This window comes from Dasypus novemcinctus, chromosome 14 (assembly GCF_030445035.2).
Source record: "Dasypus novemcinctus isolate mDasNov1 chromosome 14, mDasNov1.1.hap2, whole genome shotgun sequence".
Lineage (NCBI taxonomy): Eukaryota > Metazoa > Chordata > Mammalia > Cingulata > Dasypodidae > Dasypus > Dasypus novemcinctus.
This window is the reverse complement of record NC_080686.1, coordinates 44,502,587-44,516,312: the sequence shown is the minus strand read 5'-3', so window position 1 is coordinate 44,516,312 and position 13,726 is coordinate 44,502,587. Positions and strand designations below refer to the sequence as shown.

At 37.8% G+C, this 13,726-nt stretch overlaps 1 pseudogene; it reads right to left on the bottom strand.

Annotated features, from left to right (window-relative positions):
- Window positions 1–12,428: 12,428 nt before the first annotated feature.
- LOC111760738 (U11 spliceosomal RNA) lies at window positions 12,429–12,662 on the bottom strand (annotated as a pseudogene).
- Window positions 12,663–13,726: the final 1,064 nt, after the last annotated feature.

Sequence of the window (13,726 nt, the reverse complement as noted above, 5' to 3'; positions counted from 1 at the left end):
TCTTCTAACAATTGAACATAAATTTTTGCATCTATCTAGACATTTACAACAGAATTTACTGGGAAGCATGTTAACAATGAAGATTTCTGAGCAGTTCTCCAAATTTACTGAATCAGAATCCTGGAAGCATGGCAAATAAACTACAATTAAACATGCCTCACAAAAGCTCTTTGGGCATATTAAAATTTGAGGGTGTTTGAATTAGAGTTCATGATTCTTCAACTAGAATCCTAGAGGTATTTACTGACATTTTATGAAGGTAAGAACAAAGAAATTCTTACTACATGTATGTAACAAATATGTTGCCAAAATATTATATTCAAACTTTAAACTTAGACTGGTTAGCTATAGATAATATATTTTGATTTTTAAATAAAGAGATAAGGCATGCTAAGTTAAGATTTAAGGGAAATTGGATTCCTATTTTTAATGAACTATGTGTATGAAAATATCAAGTTCAGACCAAAAGCCGGATCAATAAAGTCATCATTTATTCATTGTTCAACAAAGCTTGTGCCAATTCTTCTACTAAGTGCTTGAGATACAGAGATGAGTTAGGCAAATTCATTCTAGTAGGCAAAAAACAGACTCCAAAACTGACCTCTATTAAATAATGGCTTAATATAGCAATAGAGATATGAAAGGGTATTTGGGGTACACCAAAGAGTACAACTAAACCTGTTTGGGTAGAAGATAAAGAGAGAATATCAAGAAAGACATCTTGGAGGCGACTCGGGTTCAAATAAACTATAAATATGAGTTAAACTGCATGAAGGAGGGAGGTAAGAATATTCTAGGCAGACACACCAGCAAGAACAAAAATGTAGAGATGAAAAACAGCACTGCACATGTAAACTGTGAGTCATTCAGTGAAACTAGAGAGAAAAGTGACTTAGATTTGAAACTTGAAAAGTAGGCAAAATTCATATCATTAAATGTATAATGAAGACTTCCAGGAAGATGGCATCTGAATAGGTAGTCAGGGTTCAATTTTCACAAAAACAACAAAGGAAGGACAGAAAGCTAACCAGGTTGCTGCTTTGGGGCTTTGCAGACCAGGAAAGTGTTGTGCATCATCCAGGAGGGAGAGGGACAGAAAGAAAAAGAGGGCTTAATGGAAACCATGAGTTAATTACTCCAGTGGCTGGGAATGGTACAGATACCTCACCCCCAAGGCAAATAGTCTTGGTAAAATCCTTGGCTCACTGCTGACAACTGAGTGGGGGAAGAAGGGTCAGGCAGGGAGTGGAGAGTGGTTTCTCTTCAGTGAATTTGACCAGATGAATTCCCTCTGAATCTCAAAAAAGACCCCAGCCAGCACTGAAGTGGCTCAAGGAGAGGGGAGGGGGATCTGATCAAGTTAGGGTGTCACACCCAAACACCCTGGAAGAGAGAGGAAGGAACTAGGTCAATGAAGGTTAGGCAGAGACAGGCATGTAACAAGCCCAGGAGAGAAGGAAGCCAGGAGAGATAGCGAGCAAACCGTTGAAGTCCAACTTGCCTGAGGGAAAACAGGGCAGGAAGAGCTGGTTAACGTTTCGGAAGCTACCTAACCTGTGGAGTGGGTATAGCTTAATGTAGAAATGCCTGCTTTATTCAGACTAGGTCCCTGGTTCAATTCCCAGTACCTCCTAAGAGAAGAGATCCAGAGAGAGATCCACCGAGTTGTCAGGCACCCAGCTGGCACCTTGTGACAGGGAACTTACAGACTGAAATTTTTTTTTTTAGATTTTTAGATCTATTAATTTATATTTTTTATTACTTTGTTAATTTACTTTTATATTCTTTATTTTATGCACTAAAACCAGGTGCCTTACCTGTGGAGGGCAGGCTCCAGTGTGATAGATTGATGAGCACCAGCAGTCTGAGATGGTTCCTAGGGGCTAAGAGAGAAGCCTGTTTTACTTGGGTTGTTTTGGGGGTTTTGTTTGTTGTTTTTTCTCTTTCTTTGTTTCCTTTTTTTTTTTCTTGTCCTTATTTTTTCTCCTTATTTATTTCTTTTCTTTCTCTCTTTTTCCCACCTTATGTTGCTTTACTTTCATTCTACCTTCTCTTTTTTGGTCTTCATTTTTCCTTCTTCTCGTGTTTCATTTTTTCAGTCCACCTTTTTTATTCTTATTCCTTTGGATTTTTTATGATTTTTAACTCATATTGCTATTTTTTCCTGACTCTTTTAAGGTTCCTTTTTATATTGTTTTTTATTATTACTATTATTCTTTTTCTCTTCTTCTTTCTTTCCTTTTCTACAGTCTTAATATTTTTTCAAGAGAACAGAGACAACTATAAGGATATAGAAAAAGTGGAACCAAGTGTCAAAGAGGAACCTTAAAACAAAGCAAAACAAAAAATCCTAGAATAGAAAGAGAAGCCAATAATCTGAATAAGCCCAGCAAGAAAAAAAGATGCGTAGACATCAACAAAAAATTACAAGCCACACCTAGAAACAGAAAGACTTGGCCCAGTCTAATGAACAAACTAAAAACAGGAGGAGATGAAGAACATGGAACAACTACTCAAGGATGTCCAACAGATATGATGACTCAACTTAGTGAAGTGAAGGAAGAGATCAAATACATTAAGAAGACACTGTGGGAGCATACTGAAGAAATCATAAACATGCATACAAAGATGACAGATCTGATGGTGATGAAGGGCACAATGCAAGAAATAAAAAATGCACTAAACAAAAATTATTTAAAAACAAGCAAAAAATAAGCTGGGAGTATATAACAGCACACTTGAACAGACAGAGAAAAGAATTAATGATGTTGAATGTAGTACATCTGAAATCAGACAGATAGTAGAACAGACAGAAAAAAAAGTTAGGAAAAATTCAGCAGCATTTCAGGGAATTGAATGACAACATGAAACACACAAACATACCCATTATAGGCATCCTAGAGGGAGAAGAGAAGGGAAAGAGAACAGAAGGAGTGTTGGAGGAAAATATGGCTAAAAATTTCCCGACTTTTTGAGGGACATGTTCCAGGAAGCACAGTCCAAATAGTATAAATCCTAACAGACCTACCTGAGAAATAACTCCAAATTGTCATATATGTCAAATGAGAGAATACTGAAAACAGCAAAAGAAAAGAAATCCATCACGTACAAGCGAAGCACAGAAAGATTAAGCACTGATTTCTCATCTGAAATCATGGAGGCAAGAAGGCAGTGGTACGATATAGTTAGGGTATGAAAAGAACTGTCAGCCTGAATTTCGTATCCAGCAAAGCAGACATTCAGAACTGAGGGAGAGTTCAAAATATTCACAGAGAAACATAACGTAAGAGAGTTTGTCAACAAAGACCTGCCCTTCAAGAAATACTAAAGGGTTGAAATATTCTGAGGTTGAAAGAAAAAAAAACAGAAAGGAGATGGATGGAGGAGAGTGTAGAAAGAAAATTATTAGTAAGAATAATGAAAAATATGAAAAAAATAAAATAAAATATGGCACATGTAAACTTAAAGAAAATATGGCTAATGTACATAATGCCTAGAATAATAACAGTAAATATTAATGCATTAAACTCTCCAATCAAGAGACACAGATTGGCAGAATGGATAAGGAAATATGACCTATCTGTATGTTGTCTACAAGAAACTCACCTTAGACTCAGGGATGCAAGGATGTTGCAAGTGAATGGTTGGAAAATGATTTTACATGCAAACAATAAGCAAAAAGGTCAGGAATAGGGATTCTAAAATTGGACTAAATAGATTTAAATGCAAAACTACTGTTAGAGACAAGGAAGGACATTATAATAATAATAAAAGGAGTAATATATCAAGAATAAAGAACTATCACAAATACTTATGCACCTAACCAGGGTGCCCCAAAATACATGAGACAAACACTGGAAAAACTAAGTGGAGAAATAGATGCCTCTACAATTACTATGTGGGACTTTAATACACCATTATCAGAATTAGATTGAACATCTCTAAGGAGGGTCAGTAAAGAAACAGAGACTTTGAATAATACATTAGTGGATCTAGACCTAATAGATATGTAGAACAATACACCCAAATACAGCAGGTTATACATTCTTCTCAAGTGCACATTGATCATTTTCCAGGATAGACCACATGCAAGGAAACGAAACAACTCTCAATGAATTCACCAAATTGAACTTATACAAAGTAATTTCTCTGACCACAGTGGAATGAAGCGGAAATTAATAAGGGGCAGAAAACCAGAATAGGCACAAAAATATGGAAGTTAAACAATACACTCTTAGAAAACCAGTGAGTCAAGGAGGAAATTACAAAAAAAATCAGTAACTACCTTGAAATGAATGAAAATGAGAACACACATATCAAAACCAATAGGATGCAGCAAAAGCAGAGCTGAGAGGAAATTTATAGCCATATGTGCTGACATCAAAAAAGAAGAAAGGAAGTGGATGTAGCTCAAGTGATAAGGCCTCTGCCTACCATATGGTAGAACCTGAGTTCAATCCCTGGGGCCTCCAGGTGAAAAAGAAGAGAAAGTGTGCCTGCATGGCAAGCCAGTGCCCATGTGGCGAGTTGAGTGCCTGCACAGTGAACCAAGTACCCACATGGGTGCCTGCACAGCAAGCCAAGTGCCCGCATTGTAAGCCGAATGCCCATATGACCACCCACATGGAGAGCCAAATGCCCATGTGGTGAGCTGAGTGCCCACGTGACTGCCCACATGGTGAGCCAGTGCCTGTGCAGTGAGCCTGTGCCCACATGGTGAGCTGAGTGCCCATGCGACTGCCTGCGTGGCAAGCTGAGTGCCCACGTGGTGAGTCAGTGCCCACGTGGTAAGCCTGTGCCCACATGACAAGCCAAGTGCCCATGTGGTGAGTCAGTGCCAGTCACACAACAAGATAATGACACAACAAGAAAGACAAAGGGGAGAGTCAAGGTGAAGCACAAGAGAGCCAGGAACTGAGATGGCACAATTGACAGGGAACCTCTCTCCACATCAGAGACCCACAGGATCAAATCCTGGTAAATCAGAGAGGAGAAAGACAAGAAGAGAAGACAAAAAAAAAAAGAGAGAGAGAGAGAGAGATTTAGATACAAAAGATCACACAGCTAATGGACACAGTCAGCAAAAACAGTGGGGTGTGGAAAACGGAGGGGAAGAAGAAAAAAAAAAGAGCTAAAATCAAAGACCTCACTGCATAGTTGGAGAAACTAGAAAAAGAGCAACAAGCTAATCCCAAAAAAAGCAGAAAGAAGAAAATAACAAAGATTAGCACAGAGCTAAATGAAACTGAGAATCAAAGAAACACTAGAAAAAACAAAACCAAAAGCTGGTTCTTTAATAAGATAATAATATTGACAAACCCATAACTAGACTAACAAAGGAAAAAGAGAAAAGATGCAAATACATAAAATACAAAACAGGGGAAGGGTTTTCACCCCTGAACCCACAGAAATAAAGAGTATCATCAGAGGCAAAACCATATGCCAACAAAGATGGATAACTTAAATGAAACGAACAAATTTCTAGAAATACACACGTAGCCTATGTTAACCAAAGAAGAAATTGATGGACTCAACAAACCAATCACAAGTAACAAGATGGAATTAGTTATTAAAACCTCCCAACAAACAAGAGCCCAGGACCAAATGGCTTCACAGGTGAATTCTACCAATGATTCTGGTAAGAACTAACACCAATCCTGCTTAAACTCTTCCAAAAAGTAGGAGTGGAGGGAACATTTCCTAACTCATTCTATGATGCTAATGTCACCCTAATACCCAAGCAAAATAAAGACCAAGAAAGGAAAACTACAGACCAATCTCTCTAATGAACCTGGATGCTAAAATCCTCAACAAAATAATCACTCATCATATTTAACATCATATTTAACATTAAACGAATTATACACCATGACATGTGGGTTTCATTCTGGTATGCAAGAATGGTTCAACATAAGAAGATCAATAAATGTAATACACCACATTAACAGATCCAAACAAAAAAAAAAATCACATGATGAATTCTATTAATGCAGAAAAACAATTTGACAAAATACAGCATCTTTCTTGATTAAAAAAATTCAAAATACAGGAATAGAAAGAAACTTCCTCAACATAATAAATGGTATAATGATAAACCCACAGTTAATATCTTATCCAATGGTGAAATGCTAAAGGCTTTCTCGCTAAGATCTGAAACAAGACAAGGATGCCCACTGTTACAGCTCTTATTTAATATTGTGTTAGAAGGGCTTTCTCAAGCACTTAAGCAAGAAAAAGACATAAAAGTCTTCCAAACTGGAAAAGAAGCAGTAAAAATTTCATTATTTGCAGAAGACATGATGCTATACATAGAGAGTCCTGAAAATCTACAACAAAGCTTCTAGAGCTAATAAATAACCTCAGTAAAGTGGCAGGTTGTAAGATCAACCAAAAAACAGTAGCATTTCTGTACACCAATAATGAGCAATCTGAGGAGGAAATGAAGAAAAAAAATTTCATTTACAATAGCAACTAAAAGAATCAAATACCTAGGAATAAACTTAACTAAAGATACAAAGGACTTGTACACAGAAAGCTAAACAAAAGTGCTAATGGAAATCAAAGAAGACCTAATAAATGGAAGAATAATCCATGTTCATGGATTAGAAGACTAAACATCATTAAGATATCTGTCCTACCCAAATCGATTTATAAATTTAAAGCAATCCCAATAAAAATTACAACAACATTTTTTACTGAATTGGAAAAGCTAATTATGAAATTTATTTGAAAGTGCAAGAATCCCTGTATATCCAAAAACATATTGAAAAAGAAAAATGAAATTGGAGGAATGACGCAACCTGATTTTAAAGCTTACTACAAAGCTACAGTGGTCAAACTGCATGGTATTGGCACAAGGATAGACATACTGACCAATGGAACATAATTGAGAGTTCTGATATAAATCCTTGCATATCCAGTCCACTGATATTCCACAAGGTCACCAAGCCCACTTCTTGGACAGAATGGCCTCTTCAACAAATGGTGCTTGGAGAACTGGATATCTATAACCAAAATAATAAGAAAGACTCACCATCTCATGGCCTATACAAAAGACGGATCAGAGACATAACTGTAAGAGCCAAGACCATAAAGCTTCTAGAAGATAGAAGCACAGAAGCATCTATGAGATCTTGTAGAAGGAAATGGTTTTATAAAGTTTACAGCCAAAGTGTGAGTAACAAAAGAAAAACTAGATAAATGGGACCTCCTCAAAATTAAAAACTTTTGCATTTCAAAGGTCTTTGTCAAGAAAGTAAAAAGGCAGCCTACTCAATGGGAGAAAATATTTGGCAACAATGTATCCGATAAGAGCCTAATTATCAAGCATACATAAAGAAATCCTACATCTCAAAAATAAAAAGACAAACAACCCATTTACAAAATGGTCAAGAGATTTGAATAGACACTTCTCCAAAGAAGAGATACAATTGGGAAAAAGCACATAAAAAAATGCTCAACATCACTAGCTATCAGGAAAATGCAAATCAAAACTACAATGAGATATCATGTTACACGTATTAGACTGGTGGCTCCTAAACAGAACTACAAGTGATGGAGAAGGTGGAGAGGAAAGGGATCACTCATCCACTATTGGTAGGAATGCAGAATGGTGTAGCCATTGTGGAGGACAGCAATACCTCAGGAAGCTAACTACAGAACTGCCATATGATCCAACAACTGACTTCTGGGTATATGCACAGAATAATTGAAAGCAGGGACACAAACAGATATATGCACACCAATATTCATAGCAGCATTATCCACTATTGCCAAAAGTTGGAAGTAACCCAAGTGTCCATCAACAGATGAATAGACAAGCAAATTGTGATAAATATTTAAAAGAGCATATTACTCAGGTGTATGAAGGAATGCAATATTACCACATGAGTCAACATGTATGAATCTTGAAGATCTTATGTTGAGTGAAGTAAGCAGTCACTGAAGGACAAATATTACATGACCTCACTGATAAGATTCAAGCAAATTGAGTAAATACACAGGTAGAGTCTGCAAGATAGTTTATTAGGAGACAGAAAAGGAGTAGAGTGTGGTCAGCCTGCTCAATATGGACAAGAAGACCTATGATAAGGTGGAAGGGTGTGGTTGGGCAGGGGGGTGAGGGTGGTACAGTGATGTGATTCCAGCCAATGGTGCTGGGCTGTGAAACAGAGTAGGGTGGGGGTTTGAGATGGACTATCCATGGAACTGGGGAGAGCTGGAGGAAAGAACACATGAACTCTGGGGTCTGTGGTAGGTCTGTGGTTAAATCTACAATAGTGGGAAAGTTCTTTTGGCAAATATGGCAGGGGAGGGTTCCTGGTGCAGGGCATTGGAGGTGGGGTATATATGGGATAGGGCATACCTGGGACATGCTTCTGTGGAATATGTAAGTGCTCATCTTGTCACAGTATTTTATATCAGTGGGTGGAGACACACACAATAAACAAGAAAATATTAAAGTTTCATCCTGGGGAGTCCTGCTGTATTCTCAATTAGAGGGGCATGACTCTCTTGAGAACATAGGCAGTGCCTAATAAAAGAAAACAGACAAATATGTCAAGCCCCCAATATTATTGCATGTAACTATGAACCTTATTCTTCAATAACTGAAACTTAGTAGTTACCATAAGTTCTGAGGGGAGAGGGAGGAAGATTAGAATAGATGGAATTGGGCATTTTTAGGGCATCATAATTATTCTGCATAATGTTGCAATGACGGATGCTGGCCAATATACATTTTGCCAAAACCTATAAAAGTGAATGGTGTGAAATGAAAACCATAATGTAAACCATCGACCATGGTTAGAAGCAATGCTTCAATATTTGTACATCAGGGAACCGGACTTGGCCCAGTGGTTAGGATGTCCGTCTACCACATGGGAGGTCTGAGGTTCAAACCCCGGGCCTCCTTGAGCCGTGTGGAGCTGGCCCATGCGCAGTGCTGATGCGCGCAAAGAGTGCCGTGCCATGCAGGGGTGTCCCCCGCGTAGGGGAGCCACACGCGCAAGGAGTGCGCCCCGTAAGGAGAGCCGCCCAGCGCAAAAGAAAGTTCAGCCTGCCCAGAAATGGCGCTGCACACACAGAGAGCGGACCCAGCAAGATGACGCAACAAAGGGAAACAGATTCCCGTGCCGCTGACAACAACACAAACGGACAAAGAAGAACACACAGCAAATGGACACAGAGAACAGACAACTGGGGTGGGGTGGGGTGGGGTGGGGTGGGGAGGAAGGGGAGAGAAACAAACAAACAAATAAATAAATAAACCTTTAAAAAATATATTTGTACATCAATTTTCTCAAATGTACCATACTCATGTAAGGCATTTTTAATAGGGGAGAGTGGGAGAGGTGTAGGGGGTTGGGTATATGGGATTCCCCTATATTTTCTATGTGACTATTTTGTAACCTGAAGCTTCTTTGAAAATAGAGCAATAAAATAATTAGACACCAGGAGAACATATGGAAGAATAGTCACTGTACATAAAGATAACAGATCTTACAGTGATGAAAGCACAATGAAATTTTTTTTTATTTTTAATTATTGTATTTTACTTGTCTTTATCATTATTATTATCATTTTACTTTCTTATTATTTTATCTATTGATTTTCTGACTTTCTTTTGGAGGAGGTTTTGGACTGCAGAAGGGTCACAACTGTAGCAGGTGAGGAACACTGGTAGAGGGGTTGGTGGTTGGGGTGTGTGGGGAGGGGTCCACCTGAGCCATGCCTAAAGGCAGATGAATATGTTCATGTGACCATGGCGTTTTGTCTTGGTAGGCGGAAACCCACACAATAACAGAAAGAATATTGAATTCCCATCCTGGGATGTCCTGCCATATCCTCTAATAAAGCAGCAAGAATCCCCCAGGTACATGGGCAGTGCCTAGTGAAAGAGGACAGACCAATATGCCAGGCCCTAGATATTGATGGTTGTACTTATGAACCTTGTTCTTGTGAATTTGAAACTTTGCCTAGCATTAGATATTGTCTAAGAGTTTCCTCCTGAAAGCCTCCTTGTTTCGCAAATGTGGTCTCTCTCTAAGCCAAATTCAGCATATAAATGCACTATATTCCCCCAAAGGTGGGACATGCCTCTCAGACATATTTAGTACTATACTCTTTAAATATATGCCCCACGGACTTAAACCTTCGGTCTGTTCATATGCAGATTGAGCCCTGAATTTCAGCAGAGTCGCAACACCTATTCTCCAGCTCATTGGACTCACCCAGGACAACTAACAAAAGATGATGATGGACAACACCCATTCCAAAAAGAGAGAGTATCTACAGCTGAAAGCAAGACAGTTCCATCCATCTGGCCCATGGGATCTAAGCCACCTCTCAATCAGAGACAAAGTGGGCATCACCATCCCAAAATCTTCAAGAATGTGGAATGGACAAATATAAGGGGAAATGCAACTATGGACTAAAGTGGACTTATTATTATTATAGTAATGGAAGAACTTGTAACATTGATATAAAGGCAGTGGCCACCAGAAGTTCTGAAGGTGGGAGAGGGAAAAATTGGTGCAACATGGGACATTTTTGGGACATTGGAATTGTCCTGCATGACATTGCAATGACAGATACAGGCCATTATACATTCTGTCAAAACCTATAAAATTGTATGGTGCAAAGTGTAAACTATAATGTAAACTATAGACCATGGCTAGTACCATGCATGTTCATCAGTTGTTTCAATATGTGTTCATCAGTTGTTACAAATGTACCACACTAATGAAAGGTGTTGTTAATGAGGAAAAGTAAGAGAGGGGAGGGGGCGGGTTGTATGGGAATCCCCCTATATTTTTGATGTAACATCTAAGTAATCTAAAGCTTCTTTCAAAATAAAATTTGAAAAAATAAAAAATGAAACTGCAAAAAAATAAAAATTTAAAAATGCGTAATGAAACATGTCCATTGTCTTGGACTTTAAATAAGTTTTATTCTGTTCTTCTCTTCTCTTGGGATGCCAATTACCCTTTTGTTAGAGTGTCTGGTATGGTCCAAAAGGCCTCTGATACTCTGCACATTTGTTTTTTTAGTCTTTTTTTCTCTATAGCCTTCAGTTTCAATACTCTCTACTTTATTTAAGTTCAATAATCTCTTCTTTAGTGTCTTACCTGCTCTTAAATTTATCAATTGAATTTAATTTCACATATTGTATTTTTAATCTCTAGAAGTTCTACTTCATTTTATGTATTCCATTTTTCTCATGCTTATGCTTTTTTTAGATCCTTAAACATATTTAGAACATTTATAGTAGAAATTTAATGTCTTGTTTGTTAATTGCATCATATCTCTCATTTCTGTGCCTGTTTTTGTTGATTGATTTTTCTCTTGTTAATGGGTCACAGCATCCTTCTTTGTAAGTCAGATAAGTTATGACTGGGTACCACACATTGCATATTTTATGCTATTGAAAGCTTTTGAGGTTTGTTTACAAGCTTTTAAGACTGGGTCTAAAATAACTTTTCTCAATGGGGCTTCCACAAAGAATTAAACCCTAATGCCTAAGGCAGAAAGCCAGTATGACCATAGGCTCATCTTGTTTATTTCCCTTCTTTCAGTATGGTACCATCTGTTTGACCAAGGTCCAGAAATGTTTGCCTCATATATTTTATCCAGTTTTCTAATTGTTTATGGCAGGATGGCAAGTCCAGTCCCAGAGTGAAAGTGCCATCTTAGACTTTAAATTATAAGTGATGTGGAGCCAATAAAGTTTTAATTAAAGGTGTGAGAGGGATTCAAGTTTGGGTGTCTGAGTGTTAAACCTATTTACATGGTGAAGGAGAGATAATTTATGGCAATTTTAGGCTAGTTCATATTGCCCTTGGGCTATCTTTTTAACATCCAGATAGAGATATCCATTAAACAGTAGTACACAAAAACTTGAAACTTTGTAGGAAATGATTGTGGCTAGAGATATAAATTCAAGAGTAACCAGCATATAAAGATTAGTTGGAAGTCTAAAGGAAATAATACTATTCAGGAAGAATATATATAGAGCCCCTTGTCATCACTCTCAGCAATCCACTTGGGAAATTCTTATTTCTGGGCTCTGGTTTAGAAGTTCCCATACCCAAAAGGAATTATTCTACCAGGGGACACAGCAAGAGCCCCACTGATTGTTAATCTAGACACTTTGGACTTAACATGCCAAGGAACGAGGAGGCAAGAAGAGAAGTCACCATGCTGACACAGGTCATTGAAATTGATCATTAGGTGGAAGTAAAGCAGTTTGTTATGCAATGTGGGCAGGCAGGAATATGTTTGACACACAGGTGAGCTGCTTGCGCATCTCTTATTGCTCCCTTGCCTGATTTTGATAGTAAGTGGACAAGTACAGCAGCCATGAACTGAGAAGTGCGGAGTGACCAGGGGCGTGAGTACATTCCCTAGAATAACAGAACAAGATAGAAAGGGGCAAAAAGAGGACAGGAAAATGCTAGGGGAGAAGTCTTATATATGTTAGAACAAGGTTTCTCTAAGTTCAGAAATATAGTTGGTTTTCTTAACACCTTCTCCATTTTTTTTAAACAATCATCACCTGCCCAAGCAACAAAAATTACACTTCTGAAATCTCTTGATGTCAATTCCGCATGAAGAGCAAACGAGGCACCCTACATGTGCCATTCATGACAGAAGCCCCTTTTACTACCACCTTCTCCTGATTGCCCAAGAATTACAGCCTCTAGTTAGTGAAAAAGGATTAGATTACAGAAAAAGGAAAATTAGTGTTTACTGAGAACCTGTTACGTGTCACACAGTTTTCTTACATTATTTCTCTTTAACTCTCACAAAATCCCAATAACATTCAGTCTTGAGTGAAAAACTAGAACCTATAGGCTTCAGGCAAATTCAATAGGATCCAAGAGATTAAAAATAGAAATCAGATGGCCAGATATAAGTCCTCTAAAGAGGACTGAGAAACTGAATTTTTAATTTTATTTAATTTTAACTAATTTAAATTTGAGTTTAGGTAGCCACTTGTATTGGACAGCACAGCTTTAAAGGGTATCTGGAATTTCTCCTGGTCCTCTAATAAAATATACCCAAGACTAAGATAGTGGTCACAAGAAAGCAATGCAACTTCAAATTTCCAGAATAAGATTTTTAGTTCCTTGATCATACTCTTATTCTTCCTCAAATTTCTTACAAAATTGGACTAAGTACATGGCAAAGGCATACCTCTTATATGGAGCAAATGTACCGTACACATTGATTAGACTTTTAACAGTCACTGCTCAGTACAGAGAGACCCTATTATATGAAAGCACTGAAAGATACATTTTAATTTATTTTTTTAAGATTTATTTTTTATCTATTTCTCTGGTGGGCCAGCTCACCACACAGATCAGGAGGACCTGGGTTTGAACCCTGGACCCTCCATGTGGTAGGCGGATGCTCTATCAGTTGAGCCAGATCCGCTTCCCAGAGATACATTTTATTTGTCACAACACCTTGGCTATGTAAAGCCTAACTATATCTCTTAAAAAAAAAAAAAAGTAGTGATATATTAAGTTAACCAGACATTTTCTAATTTTTGTTTTTGTGTTTGTTGGGAGGGATAGGTTTGTTTTGTTTTTCACTGTCAAATTCATTTTAAAAACTGTCTCCAGTTTACTGCCTCTGCAACCTCCTTCTCAAGAGATTTAGTCTGAGTAATTTTTTTCCTGATTAGGTTGCTTATCATAATTTTCTGAGTTTCCAATTAAGT